Source organism: Silene latifolia, chromosome Y (genome assembly GCF_048544455.1).
Source record: "Silene latifolia isolate original U9 population chromosome Y, ASM4854445v1, whole genome shotgun sequence".
Lineage (NCBI taxonomy): Eukaryota > Viridiplantae > Streptophyta > Magnoliopsida > Caryophyllales > Caryophyllaceae > Silene > Silene latifolia.
In genome coordinates this window covers 397,732,393-397,740,800 of record NC_133538.1, presented here as the reverse complement: position 1 = coordinate 397,740,800, position 8,408 = coordinate 397,732,393, and the positions used below count along the sequence as shown (strand labels likewise).

General features: G+C 40.0%; 1 non-coding gene across 1 annotated transcript; it reads left to right on the top strand.

Moving 5' to 3' along the window:
• The first annotated feature begins 835 nt into the window (after positions 1-835).
• LOC141635132 (small nucleolar RNA R71) lies at positions 836-942 on the top strand. The gene has a single exon (XR_012539836.1). It is a non-coding gene; the product is annotated as a small nucleolar RNA R71 (small nucleolar RNA).
• The last annotated feature ends 7,466 nt before the right edge of the window (positions 943-8,408 follow it).

Here is an 8,408-nt window from a genome sequence, read left to right as displayed (position 1 = left end):
AAGGTTGGTTGGAAATTGGAAGAGAAAAGCCATATCCTTGATCTTTAAAGTTGGAATTTTGGTTGTTCCCTTGGTACCCTTGATTGAACCCTTGACTTTGCCTTTGGTTCCCTTGATTGAACCCTTGATTTTACCCTTGGTTGTACCTTTGATTATTGTTGTATCCTTGATTGAACCCATTGTTGTTGTTCCATTGATTGAATCCTTGCCAAACCCTTGGTTAGCTTGGTTTCCTTGGTTTCCTTGGTAAAAGTTTTGATTACCTTGGTTCCCTTGGTTACCCCTATAATCTTGGTATGCTTGAGATTGATTGGCAAAGTTTTTGTTGGATCCTTGGTTGTTGTTGAATGAGGGTCTAGGTGGACGGTTGGAAAAATTGTTAAATGCTTGGAAAGCATTCACCTCTTGCACATTGTTCCCATAAAAGTTGTTGTAATGGTTATTTGCGCATACTTCATAAGTGTGACCCATCCCTCCACATGACTCACATGTTGATCTTTGCATCACTTCCTCCATGGATGGTCCATGAGAAGTTGTAGTTTGATTCACTTGGTTTACTTGTTTCTTCTTACTCAACTCTTCAAGCTTTTTGGTGAGCATATCAAGCTTAGCATTAGTCTCCACATTCACTAAGAGCTCGGGAGGGTGCTTGCTTCTTCTCAAGACATTCACTCTTGTGCCATAGTTTGCCTCGGAGTCCACCATTTTCTTGATTAGAGTAGTACCTTCCTCATCACCCAAATGATAGAATCCTCCTCCTGCGGAGGCATTCACCATTTCCTTTGTTCTTGGCAACAAAGTTTGGAAAAAGGTTTGGGTGACATACCAATCCGGAATCCCATGGTGAGGGCAACTAGCAATGAGGTCTTGATATCTATCCCATGCCTCACCCAAGGATTCTCCATCCTCTTGTTGGAAAGTGTGGATCTAATTTCGGAGCATGGCGGTCTTTGAAGATGGATAATACTTCTCTAGGAACGCCTTGGCTAAGGCATCCCATGTAGTAAATGTGTTCGGAGGGTGCACATTCAACCAACGATCCGCCTTGCCCGTTAGAGAAAATGGGAATAACATCATCCTTAGTGTATCCTCGGATACCCCATTCTTTTTCATCATAGAGACTTTCCTCTTGAACCTCCTTAGGTGAGCATGAGCATCTTCTTCAATGTGTCCTCCAAACAAGTCTTTTTCAATTAGGCCAACTTGAGCCGGGTGCATCTCAAAATTGTTTGGAGCCAAGATGCCAAATTTGATGGGGTTACAAGCATCATTATGGTTTGGACGGTTATGATCGCGTAAAGCCATTGGTGGTGGTGGTGGATTTGGTATATGAGAAGGTGGTGTTTGAGGTGGGTTATTTGGAAGTTGGAAGTTGTGAAATGGATTTGCTAGTGGAGAATCAATTGTAATGTTTGGTTGTTGTGGAGTTGTGTTTTCAATGAGAGGTTGGATGGGTGGATTTGCTTGGTTTATGGTTGCTTGAGAAGAGTTTATAACCCTTGCAATGGTCCTATTCCTTAAGACTCTAAAAAGCCTTTCGGGATTGGAGTCAAAGAGCAAAGCTTGGTGGTTCCTCCTAGGCATACAACTTGACAAACCGTAAGACTTCTAGTGCTTTTACACACTAGGGTAAGGCAAAATTCACACACACTCTACAAGAAGCACACAAACTACACAAACAAGCAAACGACAAGTGAAGACTAAAGCTAAGACTCTAACTAACTAAGCATAACCTAACGCCATCCCCGGCAACGGCGCCATTTTGATGACCGGGTTTTGCCGTCACTTCCGGTACCAAAAACAATTTATAAACCCAATTAAAAGTAGTATTTAGTCGGGTGTCGAACACAAAGATGGCGGGGGTGTATACTTAGTCCGTTTAAGTCCCAATTTAGCCTAATAATGAAAGATTGATTAATGGTAAACTAAGATGCAATTAAGGAATCAAATTTAAACTAAATAAAATTGTAATTAATCAATATGATAAAGACTAGAGCTTTCGGGTTCACTCGGGTCATTGGGCATGAAACAAGGCAAATATGGGGAATATGTGATTCAATTAGTCAAGAAATTATGCCTAATGTCTTAGGGCACCTAGAATTCGTTAACCCACTTTCACGTGATTAACTAAAACTCGTCACACACATACACAAAGATCATCCAATAGTCTACACACCAAGATTGTTCATCCACTAGTATAGACAGCAAGACAACTAAACATGTGAGAAAATACTCAAACTTTCATAGGAGCAATTCTACAAACACTTCATGTTCAAGAAAGTGACAACCAATAAAACACCCAATTCCTTATAATTCTAACCCAAAATCATACCCATTATAGACCCGAGATCCCCCTAAGCTCTAGAGGAGAACTACTCACACATGTTTAAGGATGAAAAACTAACAATAAGATGGAACAATACACACACAAACATGCTAAATATCATAAAGATAGAAACTTTGAATGAATAACAATTAAACAACATAAGAAATGTAAACAAATGAAAATAATGTAAACAAAAGATGAGAATTGTACCAACAAAGAGGAAAGTAACAATCTTGGATAATAATGGAAGAATGAATTTCTTCTATCTTCAAATACAACCCAAAATACTAATTGTATACTAATGAGAGATGAAGAACTTGCATAAATAAAGGAAGAATTAAACTAATAATTAAAGAAAGATTGCAAATTTTATTTAATGAAAATGAGAAAGGAAATATTAGGGTTCTTGAGTTACAATATAGAGAGACTAATCGACTAATCTAATTTTCTATCTAATATATGGTAAATGGTAGTGTGTAATCTAATGTAAGGGTGTGCCTTTATATACTACTACTACTACTAATTACTACTACTAAAAATAATAATAATAATAATAATTAATAATAATAATAATAATTAATAATAATAATAATAATCCTAATCATTCTAATAACAGAACTAATGGACTCATAAAAACAAAACAATACGACACAAAGCAAAAATAAAAACATAGACACAATTGACGAAAGGGCAAAAGACGGAAGCAGAGGGGCCCTGCCGGTTGGCCGTCCGCCGGCCGTGTCACCGGTAGCGAGACCATTGAAGCAAGGATTAGAATTAAATGGGGTGTGTGTGGTTGCCGGTGCACCGGCAGAAGGGCCACCGGTAGAGAGTCACAAAAGTTGATGCGAGATGTTGAATTGCGTGTTGCATGCCGGTAGCCCGGCTGCCGGTGGCTATGACCGGTAGCGAGACCTTTGAAGGAATAGAGGATATATGGTTGGTGCCTGCCGGTGTGGGTAGTCGGCTGCCGGTGGGCCGGCATAGAGAAACAGGGGAGGCGCGCGAGGGCTTCAAAAGGAAGAAATGCGGGTTGATGCCGCTGGTTGGTGCCGCCGTGGTGGTTGTCGGTGAATGGAGGCTCTAGTATGGTGCTAATGGGCTGGTTTGGTGGTCGTAGGTGAGGTCCATGGTGGCCGGAGGTGGTTAGAAGGTGGAGTTGAAGATGGGTTAATTTATTTGCATTGTTTACGAACGGGGGTGGAAGAAGGGATCGTGGTGGCTTCCACGGTGGTTAATGGTGGTGATGGGTGGTTGGGTTATGAAGTTGGAAGTGGGAGGATGTTAGTGGTGGTGATGGGTGGTTCCCAAGGTGGCTGGAGATGGCTGTTGTGGTGGTTGAAAGATGGGTGCATGAAATGGTTGTATTTGTATGTTTGTGGCTAGGGGTGGAAGAAGGGTTCGTGGTGGCTGTTGTGGTGGCAGACGGTGGTCATGGGTGGCTGGGATGTGATGTTGGAAGTGAAGGGTGGTCAGTGGTGGTGAGTGGTGGCTGCCACGGTGGCCGGAGGTGGTAGTAAAAGCTCAGCAAAGACCGTCTGAAATTAGCAGCTGCTCATTTACTTAGTTTATTTTTCCATGACTTAGCTTATTTTCACCTCCGCCATTTCTTCTCATAATCCCGTCTTGCTCTTCCACCTCACTTTCCTGTCTTGCCTGCATATTAAATTAATATAATAATAATAATACTAATATTATATATAAATACAATTAATTATTAGTTATAAACTAATACGACTAATTATTATAAATTAGTAATTAAATGAGCTTTTTAGACATTTAAGCACACAAAATCAAGTCGGAATAAGGTATATATGCGGGGTAAAATACGACTAAAATGCTACTTATCAAATCATTTCCTTGGGCAATTAACGGTATGAAATGAGTTTTGAAAAAAAAATGAGATGTTGTGGGCTGACAGTATGGATTGATTGGTGATAAGTGTGAGCGATAGCATGATAAGAGAAGATCCATGGTAATAAAGAGTGAGATGGTACTGATATGAAATAATGGGATTTGACTTTTGGAACAATGAGACGGTAACGGAGCACTAAAGAGTAGGGTAGAAGGAATAAGGAGTTGAATTATTAATTGATATTATTGAATGAAAAGCGTAAAGAAGGATGGAAGTAAGCTGAGAGATCGTCGACCAGAGTTAAGACACATGAAAGTAAGGAAACACGGAAATATGTGATAGCATCATGAGAAGGCGTGAGTTAGTAGTTATATAGGAGTTTCAGGACAACATGTTAACCATGAGTTTTGAGGACTTAAGGGGAGTAAAAGTTGGAAGAGTATTTGCACGATATGAGATTTTGGAGGTGAGTTAGGTGGCGATACAATTAAAGGCAAAATTAGGATGAATGTTTAGGTAAATTTTGTGGATGGGTTTGATGTTCGTCATTTGGGTTGTTAATCGAGTTGGGAAAGAACCGTGATATTTATAGGTGAGTGTAAGAGATTTGTTATACGAGCAGTGGTGGTGTTGTGGTGTTGTCACTAGTGGTTAAGGGTGGTGATTAATAGGAAAGGTAGCCATTTTAAAGAGGTTGATTTTGTAGAGGCCGGATTGTTATGTATGGTTGTGAGGGGGTATACGATGTGATTATAGGAGGCGGTTGCTGGTACTTGGGTACTAATGGTATGGTTACATTTGGCAGGAGGTGATAGATATGCGAATGGGAGAATGTGTTACGAAGGGCATGCGAGTTAAGCTCGGGTGAGAGATAACCTTTATCAAGTGGTAACTTACATGATCAGGATTGACGAGTTGGATGTGATTACGGGTCTATAATATGTATAAATGTTTGTGTGAGGTTCTGACCTCACGAGAAGTGGTATAGTGTGGTAGTTATAAAGTTGTTATCTGAATGTTCTGTCATATATGTTGGGTACGGTAACCTAATGAGATGATATTCAAAAAGTAATAATTGGAGTAATCTGGCATGGCTAGTTATAATTGTATGTGTATTCATGGTATGTTTATTCCGTGAAAAGGTATGGATGGATATTCATGAGGTCCTTATCTGTTTATTCCGTATGATTTGTTGCATTGTGTTTAGTAGAGCGGTTTTAATGAAGTTTTCTTGTCATGGAAGTTGTACTGAGTCAATGTTTATGGGATTGTATAAGTTGCGATGACTATCGATGCAGCTGTTGTGCCTCGGGTGGTGATGCGGGTATTTTCGCGCTGCGGTGCGGCTGTTGGTGGCGGTGTTGCGATGCCATCATCGGTTGTGGTAGAGTAGATGGGATAAGTACGTTTTCGAATGAGTATACAAGTCATATAGATTGTTGTTTTGTTTACAGCTATTTCTTGTGAGTTTCATTTGGACATATAGACTGTTGTTTTGTTTATTGATGTTTCTTGCTCGTTTCAGCTTGGGAATGAGGGTAGAGTATGATATGGCAGAGAGTTGGGTATGTTTCCGTGGTTGTCATGGTATTGTGATATTCTGTTAATGTGGCATAGTTATAAGAGGGTGTTTGAGTACTTGTAATCTTCTTTCAGAGGACGCATTGGTTGACATAGTCATGGTAAGTGATTTGTAGAACATGTGTTGTACTGATATGAAAGCTGTAGGTGATTCATAATCTTTTATTGAGACAATGAGTATAGAGTGTTGGGAATTAGTATCATGTTAAGTTATGGATGAGTTTTGCGACAATAAAAGAAAATAACTTGAGGATATAGTGTGAGTGGGTGTAGCAAGTGTGGACCGCAAGTATGCTTTTGGTGATAGGTGCTTTTTATAGAGAGGTATGTCGTTTTGCGGTGATGTGGAAGAGTTGGAGTATTGGTTATGCTAAGGATTTTATGGTATAGGCTAGGTGGTGTGCCGAATGAATTGAGGTATGGGAACTATTAGAGGAGGAAAGACCTGGATATGGGAATGGTTGTAGGTGTTGAGGTTATAGTCGGTTATCGTTGACATGCAGAGGAGATGAGGATTTTGGGAAGTATAGCAAAGGATTTAGTATTAGTTAGTTACGAAGACGTAACATTTATCGTAAGAGGAGTAGGATGCGACAAAGAGAGTTTAATGGTTGTACATGTTGTAGTAGATTTGGAAGTTTGAGTCTTGATGGAGAATAAAGAATGGATTTGTATGTGGTGGATATTGTTAAAAAGGTCATGGTCGTGCTTGTAGTAGTTCGATGTTTAGGAATACTTCGATACTGTTGACAGTTGGATGATGATGTTTATGAGTCCAATAGTGTTGATAGTTGGATGATGTTGTTTATGAGTGTGAGTAAACTTCGAGGACGAAGTTCCTTTTAAGGGTGGTAGAATGTAACACTCCGTTTGATGTGTATGAGTGTCTTGATGTTGGAGATTTTAGTGGATAATACGTAGTGAGACGAAGCTAGCGACGGTGGTGGATGGTATTTGGAAATTATGGATTTAGTGTCGACAGACTATAATGCGGTGGATACGATATCGTGAGTCATGTTGTGGAGGTAGGCATAGTTTGTGGAGTTGGTGTTAAGAGTTCATGTTTTATAGGTTGGGGTTTCGTTTTGAGTTCTTAGTTGCGTTGTTGTGTTTTGGTCGAGTTAGTATGTTTTTTTTTAGTATGAGTTGAACTTCGGGGACGAAGTTCTTTTTAAGGTGGGAAGACTGTAATACTACGGTTTTCTATGTCTATGGGTACTTTATCGAGTGGGGCTTACTCTGTCGAGTAAGTATCTTTTTACGCAAAACAGTAGCTGACCTGATGGGTACTCGATCGAGTAAGTGTGACACTCGATCAAGTAAGGGGCACTCGATCGAGTAAGTGACTTACTCGATCGAGTAAGTGTGTCTTACGGGATTATTTAGCCGGGTTTTATTAATAATGCGAGAGTAATATAAAAAGGATTCCATCACTTTTCTTAATCACCTTTAACATTCTAAAACTTTTCAAAGAGAAGAATAACAGTTACGTACATCGCATCTATCGCATTGTTAACAAATCCCAAGGCTAGGTTTGTCGGATTGGCTTGTTCTTTACGCCGTTATGATTGTTGTGTCGAGGGTAAGCTTCTTATATAATTTTTATAATGTTTTGATAAGTTTATTTAAACCCTAATTGGGTAGAATTGGGGGATTTGGGTGTATTATGATGAGTAGATGGTAATTATGTGATTATGTGCTATAGGAGGAGGATTCGTAGAGGAAAAGTTCTGATTAGCTCCTGTGACGGTCTCGTGTGATTGCTATTCAAGGTAGGGTTTCCCTACTCAGTATTGTTTACATGGCATTGTTGACTGTTGGTGATTGCTTTATTGTTGTTGATTGATTATCATAAAGGAATTGACATTTGGTGATTGTGATTGTATAAGGTGATTGTTGTGTAACTGTCTGTGGTTCTCGGGGTGCGTCCCTGGCTGAGTGGAGTCACTTGCGGGAGTGGCTTCACGCCCTTGATTCGCCCTCTGTAAAACCCGCCACAGAGGGAATGTGCACATTAAGGAACATGGGTTTATTGCTCCGATGAGATGAGAGGGACTTAGGTGGGAACGGCTGCGGTCCCCCACTGGCGGTGTGGAATATTTGTTGCGATGAGTATTCTGGCAGAACTACACACTTTAGTGTGTACTCAGGTGTGTGGTGATGTGACAGAGTTGGTGGATTGGATTGGCTTGTATTGTTATTTTATTGCAGCTGTGTGTTTATGTAATCAGTACAGACCCCGTTTAAATATTTTAAAAATTGTGGTGATCCATTCGGGGGTGGTGAGCAGTTATTGAGCAGGTATGATTTGGACGTACAAGGGATAGCTGGGCATGTGTTACCACGAGTCTATTAGAAGTCTTCCGCTGTTATGTCGAACATTGTATTTACATTAGTTAGTTTTTTTGTTTTGAAACGGTTGTATCATACTTTACAGTTTTTGGGTTTTGATGTATTCACTTACACTTTTTTATTAAAGTACGTTTTTGTATTGTCTATTTGATATACATTGCCTCGGGTAACCTAGATGGTAGCACTTCCATGTCTTAAGTGGTCCTGGTAAGGCATTTGAAGTATGGGGGTGTTACATCCGCGACCTCAACACACCTCTTAGGGAGCACCCTCTTAGTTTGCAGAGTCTTAGTT